At 39.3% G+C, this 27,643-nt stretch overlaps 1 protein-coding gene and 1 non-coding gene across 5 annotated transcripts in view; one reads left to right on the top strand and one right to left on the bottom strand.

Annotated features, from left to right (window-relative positions):
* Window positions 1-27,643, top strand: part of Ctnna2 (catenin alpha 2) — a 1,144,480-nt gene that overhangs the window by 679,999 nt on the left and 436,838 nt on the right. The gene's annotated exons all lie outside the window — the stretch shown is intronic.
* LOC130889531 (U6 spliceosomal RNA) lies at window positions 3,687-3,788 on the bottom strand. Its single transcript, XR_009058599.1, has one exon. It is a non-coding gene; the product is annotated as a U6 spliceosomal RNA (small nuclear RNA).

A 27,643-nucleotide genomic window follows, 5' to 3' on the forward strand; every position in this document is an offset into this window, starting at 1 on the left:
TGATATTCTATTCTTCTGTGGTTTCATAGAGACTGACGAGATACTGAAATGAAGGAGAGCGTTTGTCTGTGGTACTTTTGGTTAACCCTAGGAACAAGGGAAATCTCAGAGAGTCAGGAAAAAGAGCAGTGAGATGAACTGTTGACAAGATCACTTTCTACCTGGTACATGTTTTCCCGAAACAACCATGTTGTAGAACGTGTGGTAAACCTGTTAGATGTGATGCTTCCCATCTGTAATTCCTGTGCTTAGAAGGAAGAGGGAAGTGAATCAGGAGTTTGAGGCCATCTGTGGCTACACAGGGAGTTTGAGGTCAGCCTGTGTTATGTGAGACCCTTCTTAAAGAACAAAAGCAAAAGCAAAAACAAAACTAACAAAAAAGAACTGATAATGCTTCAGTCTGCTCACCAAAGAAAATAATTACAACAAATTGCACTTCAGTATCTCAGTTGGCCCTGTTTGTGATTCTGTAATGGGTCATTTCTTAATTCCATGTAATAGAATAAGTATTCCAATGAACCAAACAGAAAAGATTGGTTCTAAAGACAAAAGAAGGCAGGGACAAAGCGCCAGGCAGATTGCTAATTTGACAGGGAAAGGAAGACAACAATACAATAGAGAAATAACTGATTGGTTAACACCAGGCTATTTCAGCTTTCTTTGGGGGGTAAGAATTAACATAGAAGGAACTTCATTATCCTGCCATTGAAACAGGCCAGTTTGGATAATTTAGCTATTATTTCTCTAGAGTGGTTATATTATGTCTCTAGCCTGAAGGTCACACCACAACTTTGTTTCAGTTTGATGATACAGAATATTACTATATGTGACTTGATTTGACCATTATTCTGGTCTGTCAGGTCTCAGAGTAAAGACTTAATCTAAAACAATGACCTCCTGCAATTTTCCTTCCATATTCAGCTGGAAGAATAGAGTGAATACTACTTGGAAAAAAATAATAACTCAGTTTTCCACAGAAGAACCAGACCCAATGTCTGGCCTGGAGAATTTCATTATACTGAATTTGAACCAATTTTTGTGGTTTCAGAAAAGACCAACAATCTCAGGTAGATGTTTTTCCCCCATTTTAGCTCATAGTGTGAATTTGAAGCCTCAGGGTTGTCGTACTGTTTGGTATCATAGCAGGTATTAACATTACTAGATAAAAAATCTTACACAACATAAGAAATACATTATCCAATGCCCATTCATAGTTCCTAGCATACCTACCATAATCACTCCATGCTTTAAACAGTTTGGGGGCTGTGAGGATTCAAGATAAAACAACAAACAAAACAAACATACTCTCATGGCATAGAGCCTCCTTTGCGTTCCCAGAGCTTAGCATCTTTTCTCATGGCTTGAGAAATATAGAAAATGAGCTACTCTGAACTTTCTGCTTCTACAAATAAGTCTTCATCACCTATCAGTTATATCAGTCAACTTGTCTTCATTGAATTTACCGTGTCTGTTTCCTTCTCTTCTGTAGTGATTAAAAATGTTTCCTCTGGTCTAGGACCAAGCTCCTTCTGTGAAGTCTGTGTTGTGGGTGATATTTGCATGCTTGTGGCCTCAGTTTCTTCTACCAGTTACATACTCAGATATGAACTCCCTTGGTTGAGTCAATGCTTCAAGTGATGAACCTCTGCTAGCCAAACCGTCATTCCCTCTTTAAGTGCTTACAAAGTTTAGACCCTTCATTGTAAAGCTCTTTTTTCCTTTCCATACATTTCTACCAACCACAAATTAAGCATATTTCTTTCTTTACATAATAGGTATTAAAAACTGAAGAATCATGCACACCAAAACCCTCCTTTGCCCCTTATGTGCAGCCTATGTGCATTTGAATTCCCACACACCTCATCATCTCTTTCACAATCATACTAACCCTGTTTTAGTGTTCCAGTATTGTTTCTCAAAGGAAATGCATAATGAGGTCGAAAGTTTGGACTAGAGATGTAGTGCATTTGATAGTAAGTCTGACTGGCTTGCACAAAGTCTTGGTTTCAATACCTACTACTGCATAAAGTTGTGCATGGTGATACACACCTGGGATACTGGCACTTGGGATAAAAAGGCATGAGGAGCAGAAGTTCAAGTGTATTGTCTTCATTTTCGTTCCTGTTGCTAAAATAATACACTTCGATAAAGGCAATAATGAAGGAAGGATTAAGTAAGGAAGGGTTTATTTTAGCTCCACAATTAAAGCTGCAGTCCATTATCAGGGCAACATGATCTGGAAGCCTCTGGTCAAATCCTCAGTTCATAAGCAGAAAAGGATCGATGAATGCAGGGATGTTGCTGCTCAGTACCCTTTCACTATTTTCTTCACTTGGTGATCTCCTGCGCAGGGAATGACCTCAACCATAGTCAAGATGAGTTTTCCTACATTAATTAACTTAAGCTAATCTACCATGGGGCTAGAGAGATGATTCAGCGATTAAGAGCACTGGCTGCTCTTCCAGAGGACCCAGGTTCAATTCCCAGGACCCACATAGCAACTCACAGCTATCTCTAACTCCTGTTCCAAAGGATCCAACACCCTCACACAGACATAGATGCAGGCAAAACTCAACATCAATGTACATAAAATACAAATAAATATTTTATTAAGAAAAATTATTCTAGTGCAAGGTTGGCAAGTGACTTTTCTCGTAGAAGAGTCTAAGTTGTATCCCTAACTAGCATTTTCTGTAGGCAACCTGACTTACATGAGCCCCTAACGCAAAGCTTAAACAAAGGAAAAGAAAAAAAGGATTTGAATCCACAAGGATTTTGACGAATGCCAAGGAGGGTCAGGCTTCCCTCTTTCCATAGGAATGTTTGTCACTGTCCACAGATGGCTCTCCTTCATTATGTCTACTCTCAGCTATTTGTGGTCATGGCTGGAGAAACATTAAAACATTTTCCTAAGTTACAGTAGAAGGTGGAAGAAGACAGCTTCCATAGTCTCATCATTGTTCTTTTTAATCTAAGCAGCAAACACAAGTCACAGGTTTCCTGGAGAAATCTCATTTGTGTCTCAGGGCAGCTGCTCTGGGATTTGGAACTTAGGTCCTCAAGATTTATGACTGACTGATGCTGTGAAATAAGTTGTTTCAGGCTGTGAATCATGAAATCAGCACCAAGTTGGCCATAAAAAATGAAGGTTTTATGGTAAGTGGTTTAAGAAAAATGCAGAATATGAGTCCTTTGTGGTATATATGTTTTATGACAGCAATTCCCTACTTTTAATTTTTAAAAAAAAAAAAAAACTTTCAGTGCTATGGTAGGGAAACATCTTGAAGTAACTTCAGTGAAAACAACTATGTACATAGAATATAATGGCTCTGTCAGACTTATTCTCCCACTAACTGAGACATGAATTTAGAATGATGATTTTTTTTTCCTGTAGGATTAGATTTTATTAAAATAGTTACTTGGTATCCCACTCTGCCTTTGGTCAAAGCAGGGAGATCTTACATAAATGAAATTTGTTGAGCTAGTATACACTAGGGCAGAAATCAATTTCAATTTCATTTGGATGTGCTATTAGTGTTTATCTGATGGTGGATTTGTGTTGTTTTTAAGTCGTGGCTATAACATCAACAACAACAAAATACTGATCTGATACTGGGAGTCATTTTTGAACTCATTTCAAAGATAGGGTGACATGATACCTTTCCTGTACAGTGAAAATATGTCTGCAACACTGAGTGTTTTTAATTGATAACTTTCTATGCGCAGGGGCCATGCTAATCTTCTCTGCATCGTTCCAATTTTAGTATATGTGCTGCCGAAGCGGGCACGATAACTTTCTATGTTAAGTCTGTAAAATATTAATGCATTATTTCTGTTCCTGTGGCACTCACTGTCAGAGAAGGATTGCAATATCCATCTTCATGGTGACTGCGGGTGATTTCAGTTAATGAGACATGTTTTATGGAACTTGCCTAAGTTGGTAAGGTTAGGAACAAATAGTTCTTTTTCTGTAATTACAATTGCCCCCTCTTGATGGGTCTGTGATTTCAATCTGTGTCTAATTAGACATAAAACTATGGCTTTGCAGAAGAAAAAAAAAGTGGATCACAGAATGATTAGAACAGAATTCCTTTGAGGGCCTAGATGTCTGTCTCTTGATAGGTGAATCTTGAGAAATAGATCCTCAAGTTCATTTTATATCTCACTATTTCAAAAGTATTTTTGACAGCTACTTCCAATAGTCGAATTGTCATGACCTAGAAGAAAGTCTGATGAAGGACTGTCTAGAATAAGTTTACCTGTAGACATACCCGTGGGCAATTATCTTGATTACACAGTAATTGATATGGGACAACCCAGCCTAGCTGTGAGCAGTATTATTCCTTGGCTTTGGTTCCTGGAGTTTCTAAGAGTACTAAGTTAGCTGAGTATAAAGCATGTATGGATTCATTTTCTCTGCTCTTGACCAGAAATGTGATGTGAGTACCTGTCTCAAGGTTCTGCTACTGTGAGTTCCCTGTGATGCTGGACAGTAACCCAGAATTGTGGTCTAAAATAAATCCTTTTAGCCCACGTTGCTTTCTGTCGGGGTATTTTATCACATCAAAGGGAAAGAAAACATTGGATAATCCACTGCAGACTACTCCCTGAGGGCTCACGTTGTCAGGTCTTATTGCTTAAATAATACAATTTGCTTCATTTTATAAGTAGAGATTACTTTTTTATGATCCTTGCTGTCCAAGAATGAACAGAACATTAGGTCTTTGCATAAAATTATAAGAAGCATGACTATTGTTTTTGAAGACCTGTTGTCAGTTTTGAATGACACATTTCCAGAGTCTTTTCTGACTTACTTTTCCCTTAACCACACTGAGTACTGAAAGGGGAAACAAATGCTCTTCACTTTATACATGAATCCCTGGAAACTTGTCCAAGTTTACGGCGATGCTTAAATTTGTGAGTTTTGTCCCCAACTGTGATGCCTCCTGCCCTAATGTGAAATTCCCAGGCATTCCAGCATGCTCTTTGATAATTACGCCTCTCAGGAGACGGACACATGGGAGCTTATTCTTGACTTTGCTCATGGCCCTTCCTGTTCACAGATGTGAGCCCAAGTTGTGCCTTTGGCAATGATTATCCCTGTGAATGTTTCAGGAACTTGTCACATGAACAGGGTAGCAGCATCCTGTGCTCTCTAGCTCTCCCAGAGCAGTTCTGCTTCACTGGACCACAGATATGGACAGGATTGATTGATGAAGAAACACAGTAGAGATGACATTTATGATTTCTCTGAAAGGTCTGGGAGAACCTTGGGTGTTTGGCAGTTTACTGATGTATAAAGACAAAATGCCAAAGAAATGGCATCTATTACAAGATCCCAGTGTAGAGTAACAAGGTACTTTATAAAGCCATTGTGTGCATGGATCATTGGGAAACACGGCAAATTTGAGAAAGGGAAATCTCCAGGGAATCTTTATCCCAAAATATCCTCTTTTGTGGGTGGGTTGTTCATATATAAAATGAAATCCTGTGTTTGAGGTATGAGCCAAACTGCTTTTCTGCCTAGCAACACTTAATGTAGAAAATATTTCCATAAGTACCTATGAACACCATAAGTATTCTGTAAAATTATGTTCATAGTAAGATTGACCATTGCCTTTGTGTGTTTGGGCTTCCATGACAAAATATATTGGACTGGTCATTCATTTTATATGTATATGTATATATAACATATGAAATATATATCATATGATTTTGGATGCATGACTGACTGTCTGTGATCATGGTATCAAGATATTTGGTATCTCATGAAAGTTCTTATCCTTTTCCACAGTCCCTTTCTATACAACTCCATGGAATATAAGGGGTTATTGTAGTTCCTTGAGCCTTTTTGTGGTGTTACTATTCCCAAATATGAAAGCTTTGCGTTCCTAAGTTAGTTTTCTCCATGAGGCCCCACCTCTAAACACAAAAGTGCCAGGGATTCAGCTTTAACATAAGAGGCATTGAAAAATAAAACTCAAACCACAGTAGACCCCTCAACCTTGGTCCTTTGGTATGTTTCACCCACCCAGGTATTGACTCATTCTAAAGTCACAACAACAAAAGAAAGTGGTGGGGGAAGGAAGAAAGGAAGGAAGGAAGGAAGGAAGGAAGGAAGGAAGGAAGGAAGGAAGGAAGGAAGAAAGCAATTTTCAAGCCTATTGGGGAAGATTATTCTCCCCAAATTCTGTTCATTTGATTGGGTTGTTTGCATTAATAGAATAGTTGGTGGGGTCAGTCTTTTGCCATGGATAGTACTCACCAGTCATATATGATCAAATGATTGCTTCCCCTAGCAAGCAGCACTCATAGCTCCATGGAGGTTTCCCAAAGTCTCTTCATTAGATTTAGATGCTTTGGGGAATGATGCATCATGAATTAGTTAGGATTCTAATGGTATTCCCCTTTCCCCTCAGGAAGTTCTGAGAGGCTGTTTTCCTCATACACATAGTCCTGGTTCTTCTACCTTAAGTGTGAGCTCCCCCGCTCTCCCACCTCCATAAACTCCATCAGCCTTGCCCAGTCTTGGAATATAAATAACTACCTGATTTGGAATCAAACCAGGCTGAGCAATTAGATTTTTGTCTGTGAACCTAATAGAGACTGTCTTGTCAATGTGAGTGAACACTTTTACTGGGATTTTAAGTGCATAGCAAGCCAGAGTGTACTTTCTGCCATGTGCATTTTCTGCAAAGAATGCTGATGAGCAACAGCAGTCAGGAAATTAGCACAGAGATCCCAGAGAGCCAGTCTTCACTCACCTTCTAGTCTCTTCTGAGGACTGACTCACCTTTCCTGTACTTGAGGTCAAAACTCACTTCTTTCTTTGATAGTATCTATATAAACTAACTAATCTGCATTAAATAAATTAAGAACTTATGTGGGATTTTCCTCTGTATGCTGTGATTACCATTGATAAATAAAGGAACTGCTTTGGGCCTATAGCAGAGCTATAGGGGAACAGAGCTATGTGGGAATAACGAAGCTGAATGCTAGGAGAAGGAAGACAGAGTCAGAGAGAAGTCATGTAGCCCCTCCAAGGAGACAGACAAAACTTTATCTGGTAAGCCACAGCCATGTGGCGATACACAGATTAATAGAGATGGGTTAAATTAAAATGTAAGAGCTAGCTGATAAGAAGTTAGAGCTAATAGGCCAAGCAATGTTTGAAATAATATAGTTTCTGTGTTTTTATTTCGGGGCTGAGTGGCCAGGAACGAACAAGTGGCCTCGTACAACAAAGAACATAATTTATTCTGAGTCAAGTGAATAGCAATGGCCTATGTATTCGTTTCCTCATTACTGTGACGAAATCACTGAAGAAAGCATCTTAAAGAATGAAGGGGGTTTCTTATGGCTCATGGTTTGAGGCTCCTGATGGGGAAGCTCCTATGGCAGGAGCTTGAGGCAACTGATCACATCCCACCCACAGTCAGGAAGCAGAAAGACATAAACACTAATGATGCTCATCTCACTTTCTCCTTTTAAACTCAGTCCAGGTCCCATAACTGTGGAATGAGGCCATCTACACTTGGGATATTTTCATCTCAACTAACCAAGTTTAGACAGACTCTCGTAGACAACCCTAGAGATTTGTCTTCTCAGTGATTCTAAAATCCCTCACATGAACTTTAAGATTAGTCCTCATAACCTAAAACATGGATTCAGGGTTCCCTGAATAGCACATTACACTGTAGGAGCACGTGCAGGACATTTATAGTCACAGAATAAAGGAAAGGCATAGGATCAAGCCTTTTATCCTTGGTAGGGAGCATCAGGCAGGAGGGCTTCAGCATAAATGGGGCACTTACAGGTCTCGGATGGTATTTTGTAGTGTTCTTAGCGTTAGTGCTGGCGGAGGTTCTAGGTCAGCTAAGCTTAACACTATATTTTAAGAAGTTGGTCTGTTAGTCAGAAGATGTTAGGGCAGATACAAAAGTTAAAGTAATTGGCTATTAAAGGGCTTAAGATAGCACAAGATAATTTTGGCTTTCAACCTACAATGTCCCATCTCTCCACAATCACGATGTTCTAGCAAGCCAAGGTCAAGCCGTCTTCAGGATCTCTAATACAGATGAAGCTTGCTCAGAGAACTCTGGTTTACAATGGCTTTGGAAAGCTTCTATTTCCTGCAGCTAAAGAAACTTGTCTGACACAGCGGTTACTTTTAACTCAATTTATGGGTGATGCAGCCAAACATGAGACAGGTTAACTAAAGCTGATTTGTAGGGAGCTGAGCCTCAGCCTAGTTTGTCTAACTTTATAACCTCTGTTTTCCATTTCACTTGCTGGTTAAGTGACCAAGAAAGATCAATTCATCTACTTTATTCCTAAAATATTCTGTGACTGTTTCTCATCATATATCAGAGAAAAGAAAATTACTCTTCAGCTGCTTTGGAATGCCCTTGATGAAAATTGAATGGCTTACAAAATTGCCGGATTGAAAAATCCAGGCGCAAGCAGGGCAGCCATGAGTGTGAGGCTGTGTAAACGAACAGTGGCACAAACGGCATCTTAAGAGGTTGAAGACTTAATAGTCTTGGAAGTGATCTGGCATTAATTATCATTGACTAGGAGTTGGTATAACCATACATTGTGGATCTTTATCTTGGTGGTGGCCTTATTTGGATCTGGAATCAACTAAGATGCTTCCGTGTGGGTATGAGAGGGTGTTTCCTGGAAGGGTTATCTGAGCAGAGCCTTTGGTGGTAGCCCACAAATAAAGAAGACTGAGTGTTAAGTGACTCCTCTTTTACTGGCCTGCCTTCTCTCCCCACCAGTGAGTGCATCTACTCTGTTATTGTTACTGCTTCTGACATTCCTTGCTGATATCGTGAGCAAGCTTTTTCAGCCTTGCAGTGTGGACTGACCACAAATGGCTCCCTACAAGACATTAGCAGGTTGGGACTGCTGAGACATTCAGCCTTGTAGACTAAGCAGCTACAGAACTTTCAGTCTCTTCAGTGTGCAGACAACCATTACTTTATCATATCAACTAATCTTATATAGCCCACTTATAATATGTGTTCATTTCATTGGTTTTGTTCCTCTAGAAAAAAACCCTGACTAATGCCTAGAGTCTCTAATGTTAGAAACAACCACTATTGAACAGTTCTGGAGCAATGGCTTATTTTCTCATAACATTTAAAATTATGTCTTAGCTCTCTTGGCCAAGAGGCTTCTAAACCTTCGTCTTACCTCTGTTAGACCTGCCATATAGAATAACCACTTTGTTTTTGTTTTTATTTAATTTGTTGTTGTTGGGGGAATTTCTTAGCAATGATTCCTTCACTAGGCCCCTAGATTAATTTTGTCATATGACATATAACCTCCAAATTTAATGAAAATGCACTCAGCTTTTATCAGTGACATGACAGACAGACTGAAACTTAATTATGTTGGCAAGCATTTGAGTTAATGCTGTGATACGTTGCTAGAAAAGACATCTCTTTAAGGGTGATTACAAGTACCAGTCAAGAGTAGAGAAACATGGCTGTGGAGAAATATCAGCACAAGTGGATTTCAGCTATACCTTTAGGACACCTGTCCTGTCAGGGACTGAGTGCTGTCTTCATTCTTCCATGTAATCACCACTAGACTTCAGCCTAATAATTTTGAAGAACTGCTTCATTACATGTCAGACCAAGAAAGACTTCTAATAATAGTATGTGACATCCTCGTAGGAGGCCATGCTTAGTCTTTTAAGGTCTTTAAAGTTACAATAAATGTTGTAAATAAAACATTTGCTGTACAATATCGCAACATTGAACAGATGGATTTAACAGTCCACCATCCCCAGGTCAGAGTAAACATAAATGTCAAAATGTATTATTTTCCTGTATCACTTTCCCATCATCTCACTCCCCCTCACTTGCCTTCTTTTCTTGGTGTGGTGGGAGTACTTCTGGGCAAATGATTATGTCAGCATTTCACTAGCTTATCTCTCACTATGTTTTTGCAATCTTATTCTGAGAGGGATTCTTTTGCTTACGACCTCTCAAAGTTAAAAGCAGAGATTCTATCATTGTGTAATTTGATTGATGCTATTGAGAGTGGGCTAGCTGATTGGGTTCTATACAGGAGATTATCATTGGCGAAGGTCCAGCAAGAGGCTGAGGGGAAAGGATAATAGGAGATGGACTATGAGCTACTGCTTCAAGAAGAAGGCAGAATCTACCAAACTGGAGATCCAGGAAAGAGAAAAAACAGGTTTATTGGAGATGGTTAATACATCCCAGAAGCTGTTGTAAAGTAATAAATATTAGATATCTTTATTAACTGATCTTGATACAATCCCAACACATAAGGAATGCTAAAAGAGGGGGATTTTAACTTCTATGCTGCCGGGGTTACGTAGTAAAACTCATTGTCAAAATGAATAAATAAATAAACTCTTTAGCTTTGAAGTCTGTATTAGGGTTTCCTTGAGTAACAGAATTAATTGAATGAATATTCATTAAAAGTAGACTCATGAAATTGGTTTACAGAATATGGCCTGTATATTCCAACAATGGCTGTTTCGCACTGGAGAGAAGGGAATCTGGTAGCTGCTTAGTTCGCTAGGATGCCTCAGCAGTTTCAATCTGGTGCCAAAGACTTGGAAGATTCCTGAAGGGTCACTGGTGTTCTTAACTGTTGGAAATCCAAGGAAGTTGGGTTCTAATGCCATCAAGGATAATAGCAGCTGTCACCAGCAGGCAACTCAGTCACCAGCTTGGAATCCACATCTCTTTCCAGGCAATCTACATAATCACAAAGAAAAGGAGCAGTCCATCCTGAGCCTTTTGTTAGGGAGCCATAGGTGATCTGTTAGGATAGCAGCTGCCTTATAAACTAAATGTGGGCAGAGAACCTGGCTGCAAATATCTCGTATAAAATATGGGCCTGCAGAGGCCAAAAAGTCACTGAGAGCCCCCTGGCTTCACCTTCCCAGTACACCATTTTAATGTGGGTCTGTCTGAGGTTCTAACTTCTTGAAAGGTAAATACTTTGCTGACTGGGCCATCTTTGAGCCCAAATATGACACTCCTTTTTCCTTCTTCTCTCCGTCCCCTCTATTTGCTCGTGCTCTTGATGCCTGTGTCTTCTAAGTACATTCCCTGGTCCTGACACTTCCAGTGTTTTAGAGTGTCACATATTCTTATATATGCAAATGATAATGAACTCCTATCTGTAGGTCTTTATTCAAAGATTAGCTGAGGCTCTAGAACAGAGAAGCATGGCCAAAAGAATGCCAAGGAGGGAACTGGCAGAGGTATGTGTATCCATGCAGGTCCCTGAGCTATGTCTGCATAGAAATCCATCTGCTCTGCAGTTGCAAATAGCTGGCCTTGATAGGGAGTTGCTGATTCTCCAGAACTTAATTGATATAAGAAACAGTATTACAAGGAATTAATTAGAAGCCCTCCAATCTTGACAAGCATTTGTTCCAAAGACCTGTGCCTTTGCACGATGAAGCTGGACAAGGGGATATGGAGGAGGATCCCTGAGGGTGTTTAACAGGCAGATGTGAGATACACTGCAGCTAACAGAGTAATGGAGACAACTTAATCATGAAGGGGTTTCCATGGGTGCTTAGCCCTTAGTGAAATCTAATATGAGGCATTTTCTGACAAGTCATGTGGCATAGCTTTAAGAAGCTGCTCTGTGAACCATGTCTTGGGACTTCTGTGTGGATTAAGAAAAGAAATAGAGGCAAGAAATGGGGGAAGTAGCACAGGATACAGGTTAAGTGGGCTCCAAGGCCAGAAGACATTGAAGAGAAAGTAATATCCAGGAGTCATTCCAGAATTCACCTTAAGGGATAATCAAAGCAGTTAGTATTGACCACCTAGTAGCCTCAAGCAGAATACAAGAGGATGTATTTGGTTCCTGGAAGGTTTACTGAGGTTCTTATTCACACCAGAAGCTAGTTGCTGTAAGAGTCCTTGAGTCAAAGGAGGCTTAAGCTATTTCACACAGGAATAGCTTCTGTGATTACAATACTATTTTCCCCTTGAAAATTTAGCCACTTCAAGAGTGGATGATCATGTCTCTAGGGATGACTGAATACAGTAGTTTCCTGTACATCATCCATCTATCCATGTATTGGGAGGTTCCAGTTATTATGCTGTTTTAAATACCTGTTCTGGATACAATAATCCCATGAAATCCTACTTTTGGTGTAATCTGAATACAGTGTTCTCATGATGTCGGTGTGCTGAGAATTTGGCCAGCAGTTGAAATTTGAGTGATATTCAACTAAGCAGTGCAAAGATCAATAGTTGTTGGAAAACTAATAATTTGGTGTGTGTTATGACGTACATGTATAAGAATGATATGTTGATATATATTTCTTTTGTTGTTTTAATATTTAATTTTATTTACTACTGTATGTGTAATAGGGGTGCATATAGCAGTGAACATGTGTAAATGTTTGAAAACAACTTTGTGGACTTTGTGGAGCACTAGGTGTTGAACTCAAGTTGTCAGGTTTAATAGTTATCATGCAAGCATCCATTTTACTTTTCCTTATTACCCTTGATTCATTATAAATAATACAACATACTTAGGCCAACAAATGGAGTGCGGATGATATTGGCAAAGGGCATTCTAACCTTATCTAGGCATGTTACTTTCCCAGTAAGTCAGTATGTTCATGCAATAGAAGGCTTTACCAAATTAAAACAAAACAATAATGGGTACCCTGCATGACTATCAGAAAATATTGGAGGAACCCAGCCTGAAGTATTAATGCCTTCAGTGATGTTATCCCATCTCAATGAGAGTGATAGGAGAAAATAAAACCAAACCAAATCCTCATCCAGTCTCAATGCAGCCTCTAAGACCCATGTGAGATAACCATTCCAGCAGGTTATCAAATGGCCATGAATTTTAGGTATTTTTGAGAATGCACAAATGCCTTGAAATTGTACCAGATCTGAGAACTTTTGTGGTGAGTACTTTCTACTTTCTTAGCCATAGTCTACAATGGTGGTCTCCCTTCCCCCAGATAACTCACTGTTCTTACCTTCAACTATCCACAGGTCTTAGCCTGAAGCCAATTTTCAATACTACTTTCTTATACGGTCTCTGAGCGTTGTCTCACAAAGCCAGTTGTGTGGCTCACACAGTGCGTTATCATATAGTCGTACTTATCATCCCTTCCCTTCCCGCACAGCATAATGTCCAGGATAATACATTCCTTCTTCTTTACATTGTATTCACGATTTTAGTTTGTCTTTCTTCCTCTTCATGTTGATAGGCTAATATTCCTATCAACATACTGTCAATTGTAGAGTAGGTGTGTGGGATTGTTCAGGGAATGATAGTGAAGCTAAGATTTGACCTGAACTCTTATCAAGAGGTAGGGATTACCTGCTTAAGGAGATGAGTTTATAGTCAAAGACATGAAAATATTAGGTACAATTTCCACGGTAGGAATAAAATTTATATATTAATGCATTTTTCTTGTCTCAAATGTTGTTGTAATTACAATTATGATGCATGTGCCATCATTTGAGCTAAATAGGCATGTGCACACCCACCGTCCAATAAAACAGTCTTACTAGGTCGAGTGATAAGATTGAGAAAAAGAGATACATAGTAGCATAAGTCCGGTGATCAATTTTGGCAGGATAAGGAAGTCTGATTTGATACGAACAAAGCTTAGTGTTTCGTAGGAAAGGATGATGCTAATATGTGCTCCTTCAGAGAATTGAGGCTCTGATAACTGTATTACCACCAACGTCCACCTCGTTGAGACAAGTGGAATAAACCCTCAAGGACACCTATATTATCTCACCCAAACTTCCTCATACTTAAAAGCCAGCATAAAACTTCCTATACTGTACAATCTGTTTGGCAAACTAGAAATTATTGTCATTACAAATGCTATTGACTCTATGGACTTCACTGTCTTTTTCTTTCACATGGGAGTGCTTATAATGCTCTAGCATGTCTGCTTACTCAATGAGCAGGAAAACTCAGGAGTTTAAACTAGATGAAAGTTTTATTGTAAAATATTTTCAAGTTGTTTTATGAATGGTAAACAGAGTCAATTAAGGGAAGGGGGGGTATGGGATGTTTGATTCATATGTGTGTGTTCTTGTTTACATATATGAAACATATCTGTTTATACATGACTTCAGATATATATGTATATAAAAATGTGTGCATGTGTGGTATAGTTGCTGTTCTTTTGGAGACAAGGCCACACATGCGCAGAAAATACAGCCTCTAAGTGGACTACGAATCCCAGCGGTACAATGGAAAGCCATGCATGCGCAGGACATTTTCTCCCAGACACACCTGGATTCCCCCTTAAAAACGGGGGGACACCTTAACCCGCCCTTCTTTCCCCCTCTTTCCTTTCGTCTCTTCACCCCCGTCCCTTACCTGTTGTCCCCATTAAAGTTCGCCCACGTGGGACCCCGCGTGTCTTGTCTCTCCTTCCCGAACCCCGCATAAATAATAACAATAGTGACCACCTATATGTGTCAATTTTATAAGGAAAGAATCAAAAGAATAAGTTTGCAACTCTGAGCTAGATGGCAATTGGATCTAGAAGTCAGTCCCAAGCACAGAGCCTTTCTTAGTCACTGTTCTATGTCTACAAGGAGACACTATACCCAAGGCAACTTTTATAAAAGGGATTGCTGACAGTTTCAGGCAGTTAATCCCGCATCATCATGGTGGGAAGCAGGCAGGTATTGCACTGGAGCAGTAGTAGAGACATTTATAACCTGTTCTGCAGGCAGCAGGCACAGAGAGAGTGACAGTGGGCCTGGCATGGACTTTTGAAACCTCAAAGCCCACCCCTGAAACACACCTGCTCCAATAAGGTCAAACTTCATAATCCTTCCTAAACAATCCCACTAATAGGGCACCAAGCATTCAAACATATGAGCCTGTGAGAGCCATTCTTCCTCAAGCTATCATAAAGCCTATTTTTTTTTTTTACCACAGATCATGTAAATCTTTCTTGAAAAACCAAAAACTTCCTTGAATGTGATGTATTGGTAGTAATTAAAAGTTTTATTAATCAAGCTCTCATTATTACAGACTCGAAACTCCTTTGTTCCAAGAGAAGTTTATGATCTGATGCCTATCAATTTACAAATTTAACCTACAATTAATATCCACAGCAGGTGACACAACCACATGCTTCAATTGCACAGAGTGAGAGCGCTGCAATGATACTGAGTGATAAAGTAAAGAGATTCTTTGGATTCCATACAAAAGAGAAATAATTGAGACAAGAGAGGATTTTTTATATCAGACATCTCTCAGACTCTTTTATTTTGGGAAAAGTCATTCTGAACTTGAGAACTGAGTGTTTCCTCCCATGGGCATTGGATTTAAAGGCTATTTTATCCAAGGGTGATCACTAAGGCATAACTCTTGCTGTTTGTGCAACCTGCAAATGACCCAAAGCCCAAGTTATAATTAAGGACCTTGTTACACCATAAAAGATTTTCAAATTTTAATCTATGACAACCTACACAGTACTTAGGACTTAAATACTTTATTGACCAGGCTGACTTCTTTGTTGGAATTGGGAGAGTCCTGCTTCAATTTATCTCCCACACTACATATAGTAGTCATAAATCTTTTGTAAGGCTCTTTGAACACTAAAAATAGCCCAGCATCGCTGACTTTGCTCGTGATGCTGTGAGAGCCAAGCCAAAGGGACTAGCCTCCTGTGGCCTTTTATGTAGCTCTGCAGCAGGCCGTGTTTACATCTGTCCCAACCTGCTTGATGTGTCACGTCCAACAGTGGCATTTCCAGGCAAAATTGTCTCTCTGTCCTCAGCTGCCTCCCTTGTCTATGATAGAAGCTGAGCTTTGATGCTGCTGGTCCTAGGCCAGTCTACCTCTTGTCTCCTATGTTGGTGATAACTCAGAACAAGTAGATTGTCTTCATTCTCAGGAATTCCACCAGATGGAGTAGAATACTTGAGCTGCTGGCAGATCCCAGTTTCTAAGTGCTCACTTGGGTCTCAGGTGGGAGACAGGCAGGTGACACAACAAAGGTGAGAGGTTCCAATCTGAAGGCCGAAAAGATAAATGGTTCAGTGTAAGTCCAACTGCAGATCAGAACTATAGGTGGTTTCATCAGTCTCTTTAAAGATGAGAAACAGCTTAGTGGGTAAGAGTATTTATTTTCTTATAAGCACAAAGGCCTGAGTTAAAATCCCCAAAACCCACAGAAGACATCAAATGTGACCATGCATCTGTAAACCCAACACTTAAGTTGGGGTAGAGAAACAGGAGGATCACTGGGTCTTATTTCCCTCCCAGTGTAGCTGAGAAATATCAGTCCAAAGTCCTTTCTCCGTAACGAGATGGGGAATTATGGAGCAAAACACCAGATGTCCTCTTCTGGTGCCTACAAAAGATGCTCCCACCTGTGCACGTATGCAGCTTGCCATCCCACATTTTTCTGAAGCTTGCATGGGCAGCCTGTATATGGTGGTTCTGTTGAACTTATCCATATTTGGTTTCAAGATGTAAGTTGATGAGGATGACTGAATAGGTCTCTTCCTCAAGAGAGCACCAGATCTCATTACAGATGGTTGTGAGCCACCACATGGTTGCTGGGAATTGAATTCAGAAGCTTTGGAAAAGCAGGCAGTGCTCTTAACTGCTGAACCAGCTATCCAGCCCATCACCACACATACACACATACAAACTTAAGAGAAAATGATGATCTGTATGTTCAGATGGCACTTTCTTTTTCAAACACAGTTATGTTATTTGTTCGAATTTTTATCATTGTTGAGTAGAAATAAATAATTGATGGGCTTATACTACAGATACCATGGGTATACATACCTCTTCTTCTTCTTCTTCTTCTTCTTCTTCTTCTTCTTCTTCTTCTTCTTCTTCTTCTTCTTCTTCTTCTTCTTCTTCTTCTTCTTCTTCTTCTTTTTCTTCTTCTTCTTCTTCTTCTTCTTCTTCTTCTTCTTCTTCTTCTTCTTCTTCTTCTTCTTCTTCTTCTTCTTCTTCTCTTTTTTTTTTTTTGATTTTCGAGACAGGGTTTCACCATAGCTTTTTGGTTCCTGTCCTGGAACTAGCTCTTCTAGACCATGCTGGCCTCGAACTCACAGAGCTCCGCCTGCCTCTGCCTCCCGAGTGCTGGGATTAAAGGCGTGTGCCACCACCACCCGGCTCCTCATCTTCTTTTATACACAGACTATTATCTGAATCATGCATACTGAAGTGTATCTGATGTTCATGTTTTAAGTGACAAACTGTTTTTCATTTCATATGCTCTATGACTCGTTTCCACAGTCAAGATAATGAATTCATAATTCTTGTAAATTTTCTTGGATGCTTCAGACTTCTTTCCTGCTGCCCCTTCCCATTTTACTTCCACATCTAGATAACTACATATGTTTTCCATTGCTATAAGTAACTTTATACTTTCTAGACTTTTGTATAAATGGCATCACACTATATGTGCTATTTGGGGCTTAGCTTCTTGTCTTCAGCATAATTATCTTTGGATTCATCCATCTTGGAATTGTATCACATATTCTTTCTTCTTTCTGAGTGACAAGCTATATGCTGCAGTTTGTTCTTCCAGTCCTCATAAACGTACATTTCAATTTTTTCCACATTGAGGCAACTGGAAATAAAGCTATATTTAACATTTGTGCTTGGGGTCTTCTATGATTTTATTTCTCTTGATAATGTATAGAAGTAAAATAGTTACTCTTGAGTGGATATACGGTCCTGGAACAGGGTTCAATGAAATTACTCTCAAGATTTTAAGAATTTGTCAAGCATCAAATCCAAATCCCTCCACCTTATATCACATCCTGGCTAGCTATGTGTTTGGTTTTATTTTGTTATTCCTCCTGGGATAGATATGACTTGTCCATATGACCACATAGGATGTTCTTTTATTTCTACCCACATATCAGGTTCAAAGTTTGAGTTCAGTAAAGAAAGAAAACACTAGAATGAAGGATATTAATGACCTTATGTTAAAATGAATTATATCTTTTATGAGGTACAAAAGAAGAAAGAGAGAGAGAGAAAAGGAAGGAAGGAAGGATGAAAGAAAAGGACTTTTCAGACTAACAGAATCAAATATCAATATACTAATATGGATAAAAATTCCTGATCTCTATGTTGTGGAATTAAAAGCAAGTCAACTTACTTTCTTCTTATGTGTGTGGTGCATACATGTATGTATTCATGTTTTCTGCATGTCTGTAGTATATTTATATGTGGGTTTATGTGTACATATGTGGGGCAAGTTGTTGATATCCACATTCACCCTTCTACCTTATTCATTGAGGCAGGTCCTCTCAGTCAAACTAAGAGCTTGCATATATGGCTAATCTTGCTAGACAGTTATTAGTGCTAGACACTTGTTAGCTAGTGATTCCCTATTTTTACTTTCTAAGACTGGAATTAGAGACAGGCAGTCACACCCATCAAGGATTTATGTAGATTCTAGGAATCTAAATTCTTCAGTCCCCATGCTTGTCTGACAAGCTTTTTCAAACCTGATCCATCTTTCAAACTCCCAGAAGTGAATATGCATTGTCCTTTATTTCACAAAAACCAGTAAATATTACTCACATGTTGATTAAAATGTGAGTAGTATGTTTTAAAATATTCCTTAGGTTTATATTCATGAAAAGAAGCAATTCCCTGTGCTACTTATCCCAAATTTCTATAACAGAAGTCCCATTTGTGTTTTCTTACAATTTAACACAACCCAAACTCAATCTGGAGAAGCCAATGATATGGGTCAAGTTTTTACCAAATGGCAAATTTTTCAAATTATTTCTTGTTGACAGAGGTTTTTGTCCCACCCAGTCCCAGAGCTGCTCAGTCCCAAAGAAACACACAGGGGTCTACATTAATAATAAACTGGTTGACCTATTACCTCAGGCTTCTCATTAATTTTTTCTTACATCTTAAATTAATTCATAATTTTTGTCTGTGTCAGCCACATGGCTCAGTACCTTTTATCAGCGAGGTGTTCTCATCTTGCTTCCTCTGCGTCACTGCAGACTAAGCCTTTCCTCTTCCCAGAATTCTCCTGTTCTCATTACCCCACCTCTAGTTCCTGCCTGGTTGCTCCACCTATACTTCCTTCCTGGCTACTGGCCAATCAGCGTTTTATTAAAATACAAGTAATAAATCTTTGCAAGGTACAAAACCATTGTCCCACAGCAATTTCTTTTATTTTTGAGATTGCAGTTATGTCATTTCCCCCTTCCCTTTCCTCCCTCCAAGCATTCCTTGTTCTTTTTCAAATTCAAGGCCTCTTTTTCATTAATTGTTGTTACAAAACGTAACCTATTCAGTTTGTAAAACTTTCCCTGTATATGTGTTTTCAGGACTGATCATTTGGTATTGTATTCCAGTTAATGTCCTGGGGAATACTCCATCTCGCACTCGCAGCATTTGTTGTAGTTCTTTGCATAGCCTTGAGACCCTCTGTGGGTTTTCCCCACCTATTTTAGCAAGTCTACTGCTGTTGTCCTTGTTCAGCTCATGTTTAGGAAGTCAAGTTGGTGAGCTTCACTTCTGACATTACTAGGGGACTGATTCTCACAGCAAACCCTGCAATCTTCTGTCTTTTTCAATCCTTATGCCTTGTCTTCTGCAGTGTTCCCTGAGCCTTATGTTTGGGAGTTGTATTGTAGGTATGTCCTCTGGGACTCAGCTCCATAGCTCTGCACTTTGATTGGTTTTTGATTTTGGTAATGGCCTTCATCTGATGCAAAAGGAAGTTTCATGAGGGGTGAAGGCTATACTTATCTGTGGTTATAAGGACAACTATTTAGAAAGTAGCTAGAAATTATGCTGTAGTAATAAAGTAGCAGTAGTAGGTTCACTTTCAAGACTCAAAATTTCACTGCCCCTGGGTAATTGCCTGAGATTATGGTGCCTTCTTCTTGAGTAGATCTTAAGTCCAATTAAAGAACTGTTGGTTGTGGCCAATGTATGTATGTACTACTGCATCCTTAGGGCGATCTTGCATGGCAGGTTTTAATAGATTACTAAAGAACTGATGAGCCAGAGGGGTCAAAGTTATCACAAGGGAACTCACAGAGATAACTAACCCAGCCTCATAGGAGCTCACAGATATTTGACCAACAGTTAAGGACCCTACATGAGACTGACTTAGACCTTCTCCATATGTGTGGCAGTTATATAGCTTTTTCTACCTGTGGGACTCCTAGCAGTAGGAACAGGGCCTGTCCCTGACACATTGGCAGGCTTTTGGGAAAGTTGTCCTCAAACTGGGTTTCCTTACCCAGATTTAATATGAGTGGAGGAGCTTAGTCCTACCTCAACTTGATATGCCATGCTTTATTGACACCCATGGGAGCCAGCTCCTTTCTGAACAGAAACAGAGCAGGGGTGGATTGGAGGCAGACGAGAGGTGGAGGAGGGAATGAGAGGAGAGGAGGGAGGGGAAACTGGTCAGGATGTAAAATAAATGAATAAATTTAATTTTTAAGAATAATTGATGAGTACTAGCCTGGGCATGTGAAGTGACTCACAACTACACCATCTACACGTCTCGGCTAGTTCTAGCATGTTCAAAGCCCACTGTGCATTGTATGGTAGCATTCCCCCCCCCCCCCCCCCGCTTTTCCATTCTGCCAGGTAGTATCTTCTAGAGTATCAGATCTAGTAACTTTCAAACTGTGTCCCCGACAGACAGTTTTATGGTAAGGAAGAGGAAGAGAAGCCTAGCAATTGAGATATTTATCTACATTCTACACTCTTCAGTGTATCATTCAACTGATAAAATTTGCTTCTCCTTGAGCTCACAGCAGTCATGACTAGAGGGGCAGAGGCATGGGGCACCTAGAACTGAAGTTAATACACCTTTTACATGTGTTTTAGTTTTGTTTCTTTAATTCAAAGGCAAGGAAAATATAGATAATTATGTGCTGAATTGTGTGTTGTTCTGTCACTGGTGTGATGAGTCAAGTCCTTTCTGGACCAGTTAACCTTTTACAATAGAAAATCTGAAAAACAACAACAAAAAACCCCACCATCTAAAATCCTCTGTTGCTCTGAGATAGTTATATATAATTTTTTATGTCCAGCCATGCTTTGTTCAGATATTTCCTACTAAATAATAGACCCCCTTGAAAGGGTCAATAAAGAGAATCATCCCTATCTTCTCCCATAATAATTAGAGCAGTGGAGGGGGGGCTGAGATTTTATAGAATTGTAGAGGTCTTACAAGTGTTCCCTGTTAGAGTATGGGAAAGATCTTTAAAAGTGAGAATGAATATATCAAACTTATTTTTTATTTAGGTGGAAGCATCAGAGAGCAGAGATGTGACAAGACTGGTCTTTAGAGTTTTACTTACTTTATCTCCTGTGTGTGTACCTGTATATATGTGTGTGCACCATGTTTATGCAAGTGCCCATGGAAGCTAGAAGAGAGAGCCAAATCCCTGTAACTGGAGTTACAGGAAGTTTTAAGGTGCCCAATATGAATGCTGGTAACTAAGCCCAGATCTTCTGCAAGAGCAGCAAGTGCGCTTAAGTAATGAGGCATCCCTCCAGCCCAAGGACAGGGTCTTTGAGAAGCAGAAAAGTTAAGTGAACAGGAACTGATAGAATGTCTAGATTCATATATTTTACAAAACAATGGCCAGAGTGGGTGCCAGAGCTTTGCTGATTAATTCAGAGAATGGAAATGGACTTGAAGATGTTTTGCTTGGAGCATCTTCATTTATTACACAATAATGTATTCATTATCCTTGCATTTATCTATACAATATTTAGCCAAAATGAGAAGCAAAACATTGGGCGTAATGTTTTTGCAGAATTTCATCTGCAAATGTAACTTAGTATTAAGACATTTACATTCCATTAAATATGCAAAGCTTTTAACTTTTAAGAGAATGTAGTGGTTGGGAGGTGGCTTGGCAGTAAAGGGTACTTACTGCTCTTATAGAAGACACAAGTTTGATTCCCAGCACCCACATTGGAGGAACCAATGCCCTCTTCTGTCTTCCGCAGGCATTGTTCTCTCTCTCTCTCTCTCTTTCTCTCTCTCTCACACACACACACATCACCTTTTAAATATAAATAAAAGAGAATTAGCCCAATTTTGTCACTGTGACAAAATAAGCAATTACAACAAGGAAAATTTATTTTACCTTTTGATTTCAAATATTTCTGCCCATGATCATTTGACTGCATTTGTGTGCTGAGTGATAAAATGCTGTGGTGGAAAACTCATGGTTGAGTGAAGTTGCTCATCAGATGGTAGTTTGGAAGCAGGAAGAAATAGGAAGCAACTTGGCACAAGTTATTCATTTCAAGACCATGCTGTAACCTGCTTTCTCCAACTTCATCTCACTAATAGCATACTTATCTATAAACTTATTGTTATTAGCATTATTAATATTATCAGCATTAAATATGTTAAAGCCTTCATGATCTAGTTACCCCTGAATAGTACTATCAATGGAATACCAAATCTCTAACATATGAGCTATAATACTTTTATATTATTGTATATGTGGCTTCATGTGTGAAGAGTTGTAATAATATGTGATTGTACATGTGGCTTTGTGTGTGAAGGTCAAGTTCAGCTCACAGACACAGAGCACCATAGGGAAATACCCACTGAGAAAGGCATATCAAAATGAAGTAAATATTTTTTTAGTGAGATACTCTGTGTATAGGGAGCTGCCTGCGGGCCGCTTCCTGCCTCCCAGCTCCCGGCCACCGGCTAGCTTATATAACAACACACAAATTGTATTCTTTTAAACACTGCTTAGCCCATTATATCTAGCCTCTTCTTGGCTCTTACATCTTGACTAACCAATATCTAATAATCTGTGTAGCACCATGAGATGGTGGCTTACCAGGAAGATTCTAGCATATGTCCTTCTTGGGCTGGAGCTTCATCGTGTCTGACCTGTAAAGGAGTGACATGGCATCTGCCTCACTTCCTCCCAGCATTCTGTTCTGTTTACTCTGCCTACCTAATTCTCTGTCCTATCAAGGGCCAAGGCAGTTTCTTTATTAACCAATGAAATTAACTCCTCCATCAACTCTTCTAGACTATTTTTATATAATCTATCTCATTTAATCTATTTTTTAATTCTCTGCCATGTGTGGGATTCTCTTCCTGCAGCAAATAAAATAATAACTTTGTCTAAGTCATAAACCTAAGTTAGTATCTTACTCAACTCTGTCTAAAATCAAGGCTCAATGACAAAAGCTTTTAGGCGTTTGGTATTTATATTTGTGAAATAATGAGAAAAGAGAAAGTCAGAATTTTATATATAAATACTAATTCTGCCTCTTTTATGCACTTTCCCACAATAAATTCTCCTCCAGAATGTTGGCCCTACAGATTCAGGAGTTGTCAGCTGGTTGGAAATATAGAGGTTTCACCTTAGATGGAGCAAGTGCTATTAAAATATTTGCTATCTGGAATATTTATTCCCCCAAATGAAGAACCAATCACCCTGAGAATGAATGGTGCTTACAGAGAAACACCTGAGTCCTGTTGTCATTTCCATAGTACATCAGACACTGCAGCAGAGAACAGAGGAAACCCACATAGAGAAACTAGCACATCTGCAGGTGGGATGCAGGTGGGTGACACCCCTCCTGCACCTGAATCTACCTTATCTGAGCTTGCTACGAAGCAGGCCTTTTTACTGTGCAGGGACTAAAACAAACAGAAAATTATAAAGGGCACAAAAGGATTTTCCACACTGCTGAGCCTTGCAAAGTGTTCACACTTGAATTCCCCTTTTGGAATTTATTATCTCAAGACAGCGTTTGTTTTGGAATGCTAGGGCAGCAATGTGTGCTGTTATAACTCGTAGTTTCTGGAGGTGATAGGCAAAAGGTGCAGCCTTTCCAGACTTGTCTTGCTGATTGCAAGGTCTTTATAATGAACTCTGCCTCTTACTCTAGTCTTTGGTAAACATGAGACCCGATGGAAAACATTATTTGTGGACACCTTCCTGTCCATTTGGTTTTGGTCATAGATATTTTGAAATGTCTACATTGACTTTACTAGCTCCTTGAATGCATGCCACTTGAGTTCTCTCTACCATTCTTTAATCTGAAACATCTTATTTAGAGAATGATATCTACACAGTATCCAGGGCCTTTAGATGTCTGTTCAATCTGGTTATCTTTTTGTCATTTCCACTTCTGTCTTCTCTACCTTTCTTGACATCTTTTCTTTCTTTTTGCCCTCTGAGTCCTGCTTGTCATTCAGGGTCTAATATTTTGCCTTTATTCTAAGATTTATGAAGCTGCATAAAGCCTAGAGATAACTCTTTCCCTTTATCCCACGTGGTGATAGTTTTCTGTCCTCGTCATCTGAGATCTATTCATTTGGTATTCATGGAAACTTTTCTATTTTTAGTCTAAGACTAGAATTTACAGTTGTTATCACTACTTAGCTCTTGCCCTGTGTACATATTTGTCCATCTTTCAGACCAGGTCTACTTGTTCTTGACTTTAGTGTCCTCTGTAGCAATGCTCATCTTTCTGAAAGGTCAACGGCATGACAGGCTTTTATTAGGTGATTGGCAGGTTACTGATGATGGAAGTATATGAGTGAATGACCAACTGCTAAAGGGAAGAAAGACTTCTGAGCTAATTGTTTTTTCTCTAGCTGCTGTTTCATAATTGGCTAAATAGAAAATGTCATAAGCACTCATTCTAAGTCTTGCTCATTCATGGTCTCACAAGGGGCTGAGGAGGGAAGAAGTGACTGAAAAGATGGAATAAATCCCTGTAAACAACAACTGTTTAAACTTTCTACTGGAAGTGGTAAGGTGAATTTTAATGCCCATTGTAGCTAAATGGTACTGATTGGCCTGCCTTCTCCAAATTTATTATTGTTGTTAGATTGACCTTTTGCTAGTATAGTAATAACTTATTTCATTAAAAAATGAACTGATGAATTGGGTATAATTTGAATATATCCAATTAAAGAGAATTGGATATAAGGCTTCATAAGATCACCACAAAGGTAAACAAGGACATCTTTGATATTCTTGTACCCAGAGATAAATACCTCTTACGAGCATCAGATTAGAAACTGGATGTAATAATATCAAAGTGCATGTCATAAATGTAAAGTTGGCTTTCACAGCTCATCAAGCATCAGGAAATCCACTTGCTTAACAGTTTGGGTGCTTATTTTCCTCCCTTTCTGTGCTTCCTGACCAGCTATGAAAGATGCAGGTTCCTACCACCAGGATGCTCAGACCAAGCACATGGGCTAAGCCCCTGTGGACTGAACGCTGTAACACTGAGAACAAAAATAAATCCTTCCTCCTATAGACCTTTCTGTCTGGTAGTTTGTCACAGTAACTGAGAAAGTTGCTAATACTTGACCAATATTTGAATTTCACCTCCATCAACCATTAAATGTAGAGACTCAAGGCCTTGAACAGACAGTAGCCAATCTTTTACTACTTTCTGTAATCAATTACCCCAAACCATGTGAGAACTTTCCTACTTGACCAGAATGAAGTCGATTTAATTTCCAGAGCTCTAAGAATGTTAGCTGTTGCAGTGTATCTTGAATAGTCCCCTGCTGAGACTGGAGAGAAAGCTTAAATTGTCTTCAGGTTTTCACACTTTCATGTTTCATCAGCCTCTTCAGCTTCCTAGAGCTTTACCTAACCATTCTTCATTCTGAGGATCCTCTGTGCTATCTTTCTTGAATTGTTTATGTCCTGGTTTCTGATCCGTTTTAAATGAATTCTTTTTGGCATGTTAAAAAAACAAATAAACAAAAACATTCACATAAAGACTTACATAACTTAAATCATGTAGGGGAATATCCAAAATTTAATAAGGCATGAAGTCTGGAGGAAAATAAAATTAGAGTAAGTAAATTGATTCTTAAATGGCTTGAATTTCAGAAAGGCAAGGAAATTATACCAAGTTGTCTTGTCCGGAGAGTTGCTGAAACCAAAATTTCCCCACTGAAGTGTTTAGTTTGAACATTTTTAAAGTTGATATTTATATTCTCTCTTTCTCTTCTCCTCCCACTCTTCTTTCCCCTCCAGGGCAGATTCTTCTAAACCAGTGGTTCTCAACTTTCCTAATGTTGCAACCCTTTAATACAGTTTCTCATGTTATGGTGGCTCCCAACCATACATTTATTTTATTGTTACTTCAAAACTGTTTTGTTACTGCTAAGAATCATAATGTAAAAGTTTGATATGCAAGGTATCTGAAATGCCACTCTAGTGGGGTCAGAGCCATCAGTTGAGAACCTCTGTTACAGATTCGGAGAATCTGTGTTGCAACTTGTGATCTTTTCTTCTACAGTTGTGAACTAATTGACACTTCTCTCTGTTCTGATTATTCCAACCAGGGTCTTTGATCATTCCTACCATGGCCTTTTTGATGTTCAGCCCACAGAGAATAGATTCTCCCTTCCATTGCTGAGTAAATTCTTGTCAAGATAGATGGGATTTCAGACTTCTTTGGCAGCTCAGCCTCTCTCCGTCTGCTCTGGAAACAGCTCATAGATTCTTCTCGCTATTTCAGATGTGATCATCAATCTCCTGCCAGAGGGACTTAAAACCTGATATTTGTTTGCTGAGGAGGTGGTTCTAGAGTTCTAACCCCTAATTTGTTCTCCGTCCTTTGTACTGTGCCCATAGTATCTGAGGAAATGTTTGAAGAGCCTTCTTTTTATTTGTGGAGACTTGCTGCATGAAAAATAGTTTCATTCCATTACTGTCACATTGGTTCATATTTATGAGAAACAAACACAGTCACTTTGTAGCCCAGCTTGGATCTGCCTGCTGTCTTCCAACCACTGAGCTGTGTCGCTGCAGTATCTGTTTTTCACCCACGACTGGTGAGATCTCCAAGGATTTCCACCTGTAAAGTGCCATGAACTTGGTTATGGTGGACCGACTCCTTTCTTGCTTTTGATGGCTGTGCAAATGCCTCTAGAACTTAAAGCGATTGGCTCCCCAAAATAAAGGAGACGTGGATAAAAACTGCCTATGGAACAACTGAACAGTGAAACATGGCCTTCTGTTTCATTGGGTTTTGGAACCTATTCAATAATTAAAATGTCCACACTTCAGACCATATGAGAATTGCTACTGATAAAAAAGCAATAATTGAGATGAGGGAAGAGTGATGAAAGTGTAAGCCTGGCTAACTCAAAGCTGAACGTTGGGAGCACGGGGTCCGGGCAGAACCAGATGCTCTTTCTGCAAAGATGTCTCAGCACCTTTGACTCCCGCAGCATTGGCAGAATTCTTCAGCAGAAAAAAAAAATGACAATCTAGGTATCATTTTCCTAGCTTGGTACCATAGCAGGCGAGGCATCCATAAAGACCTAAGGAATCACAGTCTAGGGCAGACACTGGTATTCTTCTTTTATTTTTCCCTTTCTCTGGACATTGTGGTAGAGTTTGATAATAATAAAAAATCATATTGACAGATAAAATCGTATCTATTTAGTGTATATAGCATAGTGTCTAAAAGCCTGTATAATGTGAAATAACTAAGCTATACTAATCAACATATGTACCCCTCACACAGTTATCTTCTCATGTGTGTATATAGTAATTTCCGGCTATTCCCTTTGCATTTTTAAAAATTCAGCACTAGACTGCCAGGTATGGTGGTGTATTGCTGTCAG

Source organism: Chionomys nivalis, chromosome 1, assembly GCF_950005125.1.
Source record: "Chionomys nivalis chromosome 1, mChiNiv1.1, whole genome shotgun sequence".
NCBI lineage: Eukaryota > Metazoa > Chordata > Mammalia > Rodentia > Cricetidae > Chionomys > Chionomys nivalis.